At 38.3% G+C, this 12,873-nt stretch overlaps 1 protein-coding gene across 1 annotated transcript in view; it reads left to right on the forward strand.

The window, feature by feature from the left end:
* Positions 1–12,873, forward strand: part of CACNA1C (calcium voltage-gated channel subunit alpha1 C) — a gene marked incomplete at its 5' end in the record, with an annotated part of 490,257 nt that overhangs the window by 118,945 nt on the left and 358,439 nt on the right. The gene's annotated exons all lie outside the window — the stretch shown is intronic.

Genomic DNA, 12,873 nt, shown 5'->3' on the forward strand with positions numbered 1-12,873 from the left:
CTGGTGGATGAAGCAATGACTTGGGACACAGGAAATGTGGGTTCAAGTTCTCTGCTGTTTCCTACTGGGAATCTGGGACTGGACTTCAGATGGAATGATTCAACTGCTGGAAAAGTACATCTCTGCTTGTTGGAGTGAGCAGGTCAAACTTGGTTATCCTCATCCCACAAGAGACCCTTAAACACTAAGGACTATATTTTTCTGTCCCTGTTGTCACTTATTCATACAAAATAGGACTATTACAATAGGAGACACTAGAAAGGAACAGCTGTGGCTAAGTCCTCAGCTGAGCTTCAGCTATTTAGGATTAAAACCTTTACTGTCCTGAGTGTGAGTAGGGGTTTTAGGTCTTGCTTTCTATGCATCAGAGGCATTTTCTGCCCAGTACGTAGGTGGATCTTACAGTATAGCACTCTGATTCTTTTTAAATGAAAAAAATCTGAAGTATTTTTCTTTTTTTTAGACAAACAATTTTCCAAATCTTAAAAATCTTATGTGGCAGGAAAGACATTTTATAAAATTTCTGTCATTCTTTACAGATGAAGTGTTGCTGCTTGAAGAAAGAATATTTCACTCGAGTCAGAAACTGCTCTACATATAGTCTATTTGGACCATAGTGGCCTATGGGCTATAGTTTACAAGTCACTGGTTTCAGTACTGGTCATAAGCACTACTTATTTGTGCTATAGCTGTAGAATCAACAAAGACGGAGTACAGAAAACAGTTCTGTACCTGAAATAAAAGAAAATAAAACATGTAATACTGTGACAAGTGCTGTTAAATTTTTTTTTCAGAAACCAAATAGCTATTTAAAATGAGGTATTTACCACACAAAATAAATCTCCGATATAATGAAATTAGGAGGCTATTCAAGATTTTACTCTCTTGCAGTTCATGCCTTTTGCATTTGATGTATGTACAACAGAAATTTAAGAACAAGATTTTTTTGTTTTGCAAGGAAAGTCATGAAATATTATGACCTTCTTGTGTGGCTTCATTCAAGACTGAGGTGCAATATATTCAATCAAAAGGGACAGTGCTGCATGTTGACTCTGTTGAAACAGTCATGGCTATTTAGAAGAGGGAACATTGTATTTGTTTTTAACATATTATAGAAAGTTTTGATAGAAAAAGAACAACATTCCTGATTCTATATTTATTAATTTTATACTGAATTATTAATTGAAGTCTTTAAAGCTAACAATTAATAGCAACAAAATACTTAGAGACATTTAGGATGGAAAAATCCCATCAAAAAAGTTGCAGCAGCATTTCAGTCATCTTAACAGCTTCCCCCCCACCCCTTTATGGATTGCCTTAACTAAAATGAAAAATCTTTCAGGCAAGTTTGTCCAGATTTTCCCTACATATTCTTAGTTACTTTTGTTCTATAAAGAAGCTGAAATTCACATCCTCGTAGAAGGATTAATGCAGAGCCACCCCTTGTGTTTTCCAGTGCTGAAAAAAAGCAAATAGAAGATTTTTGGTATAGGAGGGAGAAAAGGGGAAGAGACACTGAATAGGGAAATACAAACTATAATCTCGCTTGAGTGAGTGACACATTGTACGACCTTGTGCACACCACCTTTCAATTTCTTGTAACTCTGTATGAAGTTCTACCTGATTTGGTCAAGACAAAAAGCGTAATATAACAAGAAAAGATATACTGAATCTGAGAAGTTTTCTCGCAGAAGAAAGAATAACAACATGAATGACAGCTCTTTGAACTGTGTTTTTTGCATAGGTTCATCAAGAAAAAAACATTAGTGATAGCAGTTTCTGTCAGTCTTCCACTAGCAAGTTTTGAGTTGTTGGCAAATTTTAATCAAAATTAGCATGTAGACACAGATTTCAAAGGCATTAAGTTCCTAAACCAATTATCAAAAAGGGCAGCTGACTAAAGGAGAGAAACCCTGTTAATGGCCCCGCGGAGAGAATGGTGGAGAAAACTCTGCCATTATCCATCGAGTTTGGCAATGGCCAGCTGGGCAGTCAGCACAAGCGTACAAGTGAAGTGAACAGTACATCAGCAAAGAGCATGTGTGGTGTGGCTCCAGACAAACTCATACTGTGCCTTGCCCAAAAAAGAAAGGTTAATGAGGTTTGGAGCAAATGAGGAATATTGCTGCTAGGAGAATGGGGTAAAGGAACATTGAGGATAGTATGGAGAAATAATGGCAATATGGGGAGAAACGGAAGGTATTTTGCGGATAGCTGGTATTGCAGGTACCTGGGGAAATGTGGAAGATCTAATGGAAGTACAATAGGAAACTCATCATGGAAGTGGAGGAGGCAGGAGATGTGGTATAAATCTGTTGTAACCCTGATTTTATTAGTTCTTCTGCTTCAGGATCCATTTATTCCCTTTTATTTTGGGGATGGTTGGGCACTGTTCCTCCTTTTAGGCAGAGCTGAATATGATAAAGGTTTAGTGCTTGCACCTCTGTATAAGGGTCCTTATCCCAAAGATAGATCTGAATTGTACAAGTTTTATTTAAATATTGTGCATATTTTCAGACTCCATTATTGAGAAATAAAAAATTAAGTTTAATTTGACTGTTTTGCTTGTCACATTCAAATTTTCATTGAAGATTGTAAACTAGAGATTTGTGCTATGTCAGAGACCTTTCAAAAGAATCAGAAATATTCATATTCAAGAACCTTATGTTCTTTGGATACTGATCAACATCTCTGTTTTTTTCTTTGTGCCTCTTATTAGTTGAAGTAAAAGGATGTGTCATGCTACCTTTATTTTCCTTTTTTTTTTTTTAATCTTTGAGGCTGTGCTTAGGAGTCAGTGTTTAATTTATCATTTCATGTTGGTTTATTCCTCACTTAAAGTCATAACTAAAGCTGATTAAATTTTTCCTTTTTTCCCCAAGAAGTAAGATGTTTCAATTTTGATGACAATTACATAAAATCTTGGATAGAATTTCAGCAAAACAGGAATGGATTAGTGTAAATTAGTGCATACACAAGGCGTGGGAGATCTGTGATCAAGTCCTTCATCTGCTGAACAAAAAACCAAAAGAAATCAAAACTTCAAACACTTTCAATATGTAAATGTGTTGTTTTCCTGCCAGACTTACCAATATTCCATATGGATAACACAGTTTGTCTGAAGGTGATGAGCCTGTTTCACTGAGACAGTTCAGAATAATTAAAAAATAATAAACAGTAGAAAATATAGATCTCTACATGATCTTGTGATCTAATCCTTTCAAAACGGTGTATCTGGTTTTCAAAATGCATTCATCCCTATGTAGTAGCACACTTCATCATTTGGTAGGGATGGGGGCAGGGGGGAAGAAAACGTTGACCAATGTAGGTGTTGTGAAAAAATTAGGTTGAAGCCATAGGATGGAGAGACAGGAATGAGGCTGGCTGGAGACTGGCAGGTCTCCTGGCCTCTCTTATGAAGTAATTCACAGAAGGAAAATGATGCAGAACTACTGCAACAGATCAACAGGCTGATTTCTAGCCTGTTTTTGAGAGCTTCCCAGGAAGTGGGAGGTGGTGATAACTCCTGAAGGACAAAGTTCTCTTCAATTCTCTTGTATATCTCTGAAGGAAAGCCATGCTTCCAAGTGGCATATGAAATGATTGACTTGAATCTAAAGATACCCGCTGGAGGTTTGCGTGTTGATTGTGTCGGCTTTCTGCTTTCATAACTGACTCAGACCTCAGAACTTGAAAGACTCCTTAAATTGCCGTTCTCAGAGGTGTGACTTTGTTTAAAAAGAAAAAAGATGTGATAGGTTGTCATGTGTGTCTCTATATAACTTCAGATCAAATATATTTAGATTACAGATATTTTTGCTGTCAACCTTGCAGACTTAGCAAAGACAGACAAGCCTGATTCTCTCCTACTTGCACATCACCACCAGTAATATTCTACAGCACAGCTTAGACGCTCAATGGAACTTACCCAAACCCATTGTTTTAGTGTAGTTGTACAAGTGCCACAAGCTTCCAGATCTGGCACTTCAATGTAAACTTATAAATTGATATATAAGCCAAAAATGAATCTGTCTGACTTTGATAGACATATTTCTTCCTCATTTACAGAAAGAAGAAAAGAAATTTAAAGCAGCACCTGAGGCAACTAGTTATAACAATGTTATATAGGTCGTGTTCATGTTGATAGAATTGTTTTTATGGGTTGCTTTGTAGAGGAGAAACCGTAAAGAGATTTGTGAGTCTTTCAACTATATTTGCACCAATTACAAGTTTTTAGTGGAAATTAGTTGCCATTCAATGATTCTAGGGAGGATTTTACTTTAAATTTTAGGTTTAATTAGAGTTTAACTGGCATAAAATATGTTCACACAGAAATGTATACGTGCTCATATAAAAAAAACATTTTAGATGTGCTTTTGGGTTAGAAATTCTACAATTCTTAACCAGTCAAGGGACAAGAATAGAGTATCCTGTAACTTACTGAAATAGTTACAACTGAGCAAAACCACAGAAAAGTCTAATGAAGGAAAAGGATAAATATGGGAATGTATTCCAGAATACTTAGTTTAAATTGTCACTTTGCCGCTATATTCCGCATAATTTCTGTACATAGATAAATGGTTATACTTTAAAGAGATTTGGCCTTCCAATGACTAAGTGCTTCTTCCTTCCTTCCTAACTAAGGGTGTAAGAGATGGTCATTTTACTTAATTATTCAAAACGGAGAAAGTGATGCGGGAGGCAATTCCAACATATTTAGAACAAAAAACACTTCCTCAGAAGACATAACACTTTTACAGTGCATTTAAGGTGAAGTTTTCTCAAACTGAACAAAGAATTTGAGAGATGAGATCAGTGCATCCTCATTCTAGTGCTGCACAAGAATAGGAGCTATGTTCTGTTTTGGCTACAGATCTCATCAGCAGTTCTTCCTTCAGTGTGCAATCTCTGAATTTTGGATTAATAGACGTTTGTTGTGTTTTGCACACTTTCTGGTGTGGGACTGCAACTAGATGGTTTGCTCCGCTCCTCTCATTTGTTATCCCAACACAAGGCTTTTATTTCTATTTTGCAATGAAATACGTTAAAGTTATGGCAGCTTTTTTTCATGTATTTCCTGGGGTAACTGTTGTTTTAACCATAAACTATAATGTAGGTACAAACCAAAAATAATAATAAGAAAAAATAATAAGTATAAAATGCATCTTGAGGCTAGAAGCAGCATATATACAGTACTGCTTAAATTTAAATGATATTCTAATGCCAATATTCTGGAGGTAAATTAATAATAACTTTTTTTTGAGTGTATTCAGTTTAGCTGATGCTCCTGGGCTGCAAGTGTATTCTGCAAAAGATTTGTGTGAATGTGTGATAGTTATTTGTGTCTAAAATACCAGGTTTTCTCTCCTATGGGGAATTCCAAAATTTGAGTAGAAAATAATTTCAAGTTGGAATATACATCCAACATTTTTTCAATGAAGATTCAAATTATAGCAATCATTTTAATGGTATCAAAACATTTTGATTAACTTAATTTCCAATTTTATATTGTACTATCTCATTAAGTATAATATATGTTATTTTTACATATACAATTGCAATAAATAGTTTAATATGTGAAGGAGTAGATTAATTGCTGTATTCAACATCTGAATTGGAAAGTTTTGACAATTTTCTGTCAAATTTCATTGATATCAACATGTCTACAAAACATTTCAATTTTGATAAAATTATTTTTATGCAAGAGAGAGGTTTTCTGCATTTTTTTAAAGCTTTAAAAGATACCAAAAGAAAGACTTAGTATAGGTAACAGAAGTGCAGCAGAAATAAAATGAGAAAGACGTAATGAGACCATTTGATGATGGCTATTCCCTTATTTGTCCTTAGTGCTGTACGTGTTAAAACTAGAAATAAGATCTCACCTCTCCCATCTGCTCCCCCAGCCCTCCCAACCACCTCTGTGATACCAAGTGAGGAAATTCTCCTCCAGCGTAACTAGTAGCCATTGCTGGGTTTCGCTCTGTGTATCCAAGGCAGTGTTCAGGCCCCGCGTTCGGGTGTCGCTCAGGGATTTGTCATGGAAGACTCCCTGGGGAAGCATTTCCCCCGAACTAGTTAAGCTCTGTGGAGACAAATGGAGTCTTGTGCGTGGCACAGGGAACAGAATGTCTTTATAAAGTCATGCCACTTTGTGCTCTTTTTCGGGGGAGCTGCTAACTGGCACCTCCATATATGCAAGAACTTGGCTTAGACCATGGAATCCCTAATTATATTTTAGAAACAAAACTAAGAAACTCCGAGAGTTCAAAATAACTCTTTTGAACTTCATAAAACATTGTATCTCTGGAAGCCATCCCTGGATGGGTATTTGTGTTTCCCAAGGGGATGCAAGAGGAGGAAAAAAAATCAAGTCAGATTTTTTCAGTATTTGAGTTGGTCGATTCCTTACAGGTTATCACCATATTCATGATTACTTTATGTTTTTGTGGGAGCTGAAGCCCATCCAGACAAAAATCAAATTCTAGGCTGAAATCAGCAGAGTTAAGATACAGTTTATTAATTGTTCTTTGTGTCTGGCCATGTTAGTATAAATGAATCTTATCTGATGCTCAGCAAGTCAAAATATATAAAATTCAGTGACTGATGCCAGAACAAATGGAAGAGGATAAAAATGATTCTTCTAAGTAGAAGAGACATTTTAATTTTAAGTCCTTTCTGAAAACAAAGAGTCACTAGTAAGAAACCCAGCTCTCATTGCTTTAGCTTGCTTTATATTGTTCTTGTTCATTTTTGGAAGTAATTTTCCACTCGGACTTAGCCTTTTTTTATTCAGTGCCTTTGTAGCATGTCTAAAAATACATTTTTAGAATATTCTCAATAAATCCACTGCTTCTTGATGACACTGTTTCAAAGGTCCTTGTACACAAGAATGTTATTCCAGTTTCTCAAAGCCACCATGCCACTATTAAGTGTTTATTGTGACATTTTCTTCTTGCCATTGATTCCTAATATACCCTGAAGAAGATACATTATTTATTGAAACATGGAAGAAAAAAAAAAAGGAAAAATGAGAGAATCATATTCATCATAGTGTGACTGTGCTGTGTCTCTTTAAACACTGTGTCATGTACAGCATAGAATTTAGGGGGAGAATATTGTCTAGGCTGGGGTCTTGAGTAGAGGACTGAATATTTTGATCATATTTTACTGCTACTGAAACATATACTTTTTGCAACATCAAGATGTTTTAGAAATTCCTTTTTTGTTGCCAAGTTATTAATTTGAAGAAACAATGTTCAAAAACCTAATTTTAGCATCTTAAGCATTGAAAGTTTACATTATTTTAATCTGAAATTACTTTCCATTTCATAATTCCTTTTTGGTTTATGTCATTACATTTTGTTTTCAGTTTACCAAAAAGAAGAAAAAATGTTTCCTAGTTTCTTCAGATTTTCCTTACTTGAAATGAAAAAAAAAAAACAAACCCAAATTTTTTTAGTTAACCCAAAGGAATTGTTCACTTTGTACATGAAATGGACTCAGGCTCAACAATTCATTCTTTGTTTAGCTTTTCCTGTGAAAGGAGTCAGCTGGACAAACAATTTGGCCCAACCCTGCTGTATTTCTGCCATGGGCTTATCCCTTGAAACCTCCAAGGAATGGTTCTGGGGAATCCAGGAGCACAAGCCCATGCAGATCTTGGAGTCAATAACTCTGTAAAACACCACGGGTCAGGATCAGGCTTGATTTTGATATTTTAGTTTACAGGGACTCTTACAGCTTTCCTTCATCTAAAATACTTGCTCCTGGGAAAAAAGGTCCTGCAGATCTGTCTTTCCACAGGCTCTTGGGTGGGTTGTGGTTGGATTTTGGGGTTTTTTTGGTCATGTGTCCACATAGTGACTGGGAGGAAGCAACGAAGGCCACCTTTTGCTTTCTTAGTTGCAACTTTTATTAATTTCTGTTGAAGAATTTTTCACTTCAACAGCCTTTCATTCCTTGGTCATGTGCCTTTGCAACATTTGCTTTCATAAACTCTGTTCCTGTTAGATGTGACTTTTCTTGTATTCCCATCACGTCTTCAACTGGAGAATGCCAAAGCCCTTGATGTGTTTGGTCGCCCAATATTCTAAGCTGCATTTTCTCTTATTTTATAGGGTCCATATGTGTAGGGAGTATTTAGGGATGGAAATGAAATCCATTTTTTTCTCATCCCTTAACTACAGAACCGTTCCCACACAAATGATAAAAACCAGCAGAGGTGCCATGTTTTCCAACTCTGTTGATGCAGAGATTTAGAAGGTTTTTAGTCTTTTATCTGTCAGTTTCCTTGAATATTCAGAACAGTTTATCTCTTTTCCTGCTTTTTAGTCTCTTGTTTTCATTGATTTGAAAAAATCTTCACACTGTCATGTTTTGGTTGTTCTTGTTGCTTAGAAAAATGTGCTAATTTTAAAAGGTGATCAAAGTCTGTGGAATATAAACACCCCGTAACTGCAGAGATCTTGAGGGAATTTTATTATTATTTTGCCTGTTACACATGAACATCTAGGAAAAAAACCCCCGACATCTTTATTTTTAGGCCTTGCTAATTCTCAGTCTTCTCTTAGTCGCGGGCTACCTGGCAACAGCTGATTGCCATGGCAACGCTGTGCTGATGAGTGAGGCTCAGCCTGTCTGTTCTGCCTGGGTCGTTCTGATAGATGGAAAGCTGCAGTAGCTTTACGGCCACCGAAGGGCATCAAGCAACTGCCTGCTGGCTCACTCGCCATGCTGCAGTGTTGCCAGGGACCTCGTGTGCGCTGTAGAGATGGAAGGAGAGGGAAGGAAGGAACTTGTTGCCTGGGGTTCATATTTTGTTGGGAAACAGAGAGCTATTCCTGTCGAATTCATGTCCTCTTTTGAGTTGAGTTGAGTCTCCACATCATCCTCTAGATGTGCTTGTTATCTTCATTAAGTTCACAACTGCAGTTGCACTGGTACCTGTTTGCGTTCCTTACTCTGCTTACTGAAAATGCTCTTACTTTTACTGTTTAATTTATTTTTTTTTTACTTTTTTTGAATTTTTATCTCGGCCAGAGGCACCCAGCCCATGATGCTAGAAGCTGTCATGATTACATTCAGATAGTTCATGCCTGGCATTGTACCCTCTGTAAGAAACCAATGGTAGTTTTGTCACTGATGCCACAGTTTTACTTGGGACTCTAGTGCCGAGTTGTAAGTCAGAGCAGAATTTTGACCATTTAATGTAATGAGGTTAAACTAGCACAACAGGAAAGAGCTATTCATCCTTTTGTAAATTAATATAATACTTAATGCTAGTTCAGAGATTAGATTTCTTATTATTGTTCGTGTTTATTCCACTGAATGCTCAAAACAACAACAAAAAAATATTTTTCTGGTTTCTAGGACCTTGGCATAAAAGTTTGCTAGAAAAAGTTGTTAGGCAAAGACTGTTCTCTCCCCTGGATGTTCGGACACATCGCTAGCTTTGCTACCAGCTTTGGATTGCTCCAGCATCCATATCTTAGTTTTAACACAGGGGAATATGACTCAGCACTGACTGCTCTTCTTTTGCAAGGTTGATGCAAACTAGAAGTGATTGGCATCTTTGCATAAGAAAATGTTGTTATTGAAATCCTTCTCAATGGAGCTGGCGGAGGAGTGGGTGGATCCTGCAGGTGAACAACTGGTTGCACAGCTGGTTTTGACAACAGATTCTGGCTTTATGACCATGGGATCCTGCTTGGGTATTGAGGACTGCTAGGGAGAGATGAGATCCCCCTTACCAAGTGGGTCAAAAGCATCTTTGCCAACAGGCTGGTCAACGTGGGTGAGAACTTTTAACTAGGAATGATAGGAGAAAGGAATGATGACCCACAAGCAGGTGAGGCAGAGGTGGACTGAGTTTGTAAGCAAAGGGTGCAGGGTTTTACAGTCAGGAGAGAGCTTTTAATCCACAACACTGAAGGAGGCCCACACCAAGCCCATGCATGCAATAAGGAATTGGTTACAGGACACCATTACAAGGAAAGCTTTCATAACTTTTTTGGGAAATTGGCATGACTAAGTACCCATCTGAAGAATCTGGCTGCCAATGCACACAGTGTAGGGAACAGACGGGGGGGTTAGGGGTCTGTATGCAGTTTCAGGGCTACGATCTCATCTGAATCACAGATATGGTGGGATAACTCACACAAGAGCAGCGCTGTAATGGATGCATGCAAGCTCTTTAGGAAAGATGGACCAGGACAGTAAGGTGGGGAGTTGCTTTTTGCTTGAGGGAGCAGTGGGAGTGCATGGAGCTCTACCTCTGATAAGCCAGCTGAGAGCTTATAGGTTAGGGTTGTAGGGAAGCCCTGTGGGGGTGACCGTTCAATAGGGGCAGACCCCCTGATCAAGACTCATCAAGGTTGATGAGGTTGTCTTCAGACAATTGAAAGAAGCCTCCTGGTCAAAGACTCTGGTCTTTGCGTAGGACTCAAACCACTCAAATATCTGCTGGAAGGGCAATATGGGAGGCCACAAGCAATCCAGGAATTTTCTGGAGTGCATTGGTGATAACTGATTGCTAGAGGTGATCGACAAACCAACAAGGGGAGGACACTCTGATGCACCTCATACTTGCAAAGCAGGAAGAACTGGTCCAGGGATGTTAAAGTTGGGGGCCATCTTGGCTGCAACAACCATGAGGTGGTGGAGTTCAGGATTGTGAGAGGGGGCAAGGTAAACAGCAGAATCACAACTCTGGATTTCAGGAGAGAAGACTTTGGTCTGGTCAGGTATGTGATTGGAAGAATCCCATGGAAAGCAGTCCAGAGGAGCAGGGGCATCCAGGAGAGCTGGTTGGTGTTTTGTGTTGTTTTGGGTTTTGGTTTTTTGAGGGGGAGGGGGAGTGGTGTGGTGGTGGTTTTTTGGTGGTTGTATTTTTTTTTTTTTTCCTTTTCGAGTATCACTTCCTCAAACCTCAAGAACAGTTGATCCCAACATGCAGGAAATGGAAGGTGGCAGGAGGCCTGTATGAATGAACATAGAGCTCCTGGCAAAACTCAGATTTTAAAAAGGAAGTATACAGTATGTGGAAACAGGGTCAAGGGACCCAGAAAAACTACAGAGACACTGCCTAGGCATGAAGTGTTGGGGTTAGGAAAACCGAAGTCCACCTGGAGTTGAATCGAGAGAAGGATGTGAAAGGCAACAAGAAGTGCTTCTTACAGCTATATCAGCTGTAAAAGGAAGAGGGTAAATCAGCCTACTGCTGAATATAGTCGGTGACCAGGTTACGAAGGACAGGAAAAGGCAAAGGTACTTGGTGCCTTCCTTGACAGTCTTACCAATAAAGACTGAGGCCTTCAGGAATCCCAGGCCCCTGAGGCTGGTGGGAAAGTCTGGAGTGATGAGGACTTAAACTCTGAAGGGTAGAATCAGTTTAGGGAATGTGTAAACAAAAAGGACATACACAAGTCCATGGGACCTGATGGGATGCACTGACAAGAGTTAAGGGAGCTGCCTCTGTCATTGTGAGACCACTCTTGATTGTTTCTGAAAGGTAATGGGGGTTTCCTGAGGACTGGAACATGCTGTGGTTTTCACCTCTGTAGTGTGGAAATGGAGGGGCACACTAATCATAACAATAGAGAAAAAGTAAGTTCAAGAATGCCCTCAAACTGGTAATGAGAAGCTGATTTTCTTTTGATTTTTTTCAAAAAAACTGAACCTACTAAATGTTGTATGTCAAAACTAAATCAGCGTTACCTGCAGAAAAGCAGACATATTTCCTGGAAAGTCTGCTAGTTTCAAAACTTGATTATACTCACGGAAGTTTCTGTGGGAACCAAATGGCTACTTTAAACAATCCTCACTTAAATACAATACGCGCTGGTTTGACATTCCTTTTGGGCTGATGTCAATGTAACCAAATTGGTCAATAAACAATGTATCATGAAGTTCTTTGGTGATGTTGTCACGGCGTTTTTGAATGTCGAAGTGAGCTATGAAGTGAGAGTCCTTAGAGCAAAGGGAGCAGCCTATGGCAGGTGAGCTAATGGTCAGACACAGCAGGTACTAAATGGCAGAAAGGCAGATCTAGGACATGAGGCACCCTCCAAAAAAATTTGTGAGGGCGAATGCCTCTCAGGGCCTGCTTTCAGAACTCAGTGGGAGGCTTTTACTTGTGCTCTTGAAGTGAGTAATAGCAATGTCTCTTGGGTTCTGCTGAGTTGCCACCAGCATATTTAAATATTCAACATCTTACCTGGGAAAGAAGCATGCCATTTGATACACTATTCTTGCCAGGTAGATCACTGATGTTTGCCTTGAAATTTCTCATTTTGAATCTGGATTGGTTGGATTTGGGTTTTTTCTTTTATTATTTGCATTTTCATGTCTTAGATTTTCTAAATATTACTATTTGTTAGGTTCAGTAGTACCACTTTAAGAGTTTTGATAATGTAGAAGTGAGATGTTTTTCATTTTTACCCAACAATACCCAAATATATGCTACTAAAACACAGATACGCTTCCTGTCATGTCACTTTGAGGGCCTGTAATTGCCCATAAAAACACTGATTAATATGCTTATTTCCTTTATCTGTCAGTGGAATAGAATACTCTGTGACTGGTCTGGTATTTTAGTAATTGTCATCTCATACCTCAGTTAGCAGTAACAAAATACCAAGTCCTAGTGCTCAATTCTGTACTTGAGCTTGACTGAAATTCCTGGGTTGGTGCAAACTAGAGAAGTAATGAATTTGTAGAATACATGTCTTGATTTAGAAAATTTTGCAGTTAACTCAATTTGACATTTTTGGGGGAAACTGAATGTGCATGTGTATATATATTAGAAGAAATTATGAGATCAAATATTTTTACCATTTACTTGCTTTCTACACCATTCAAAATTCATGGATGATA

The sequence above is a fragment of the Phaethon aethereus genome (genome assembly GCF_964289735.1).
Source record: "Phaethon aethereus genome assembly, chromosome: 1".
Lineage (NCBI taxonomy): Eukaryota > Metazoa > Chordata > Aves > Phaethontiformes > Phaethontidae > Phaethon > Phaethon aethereus.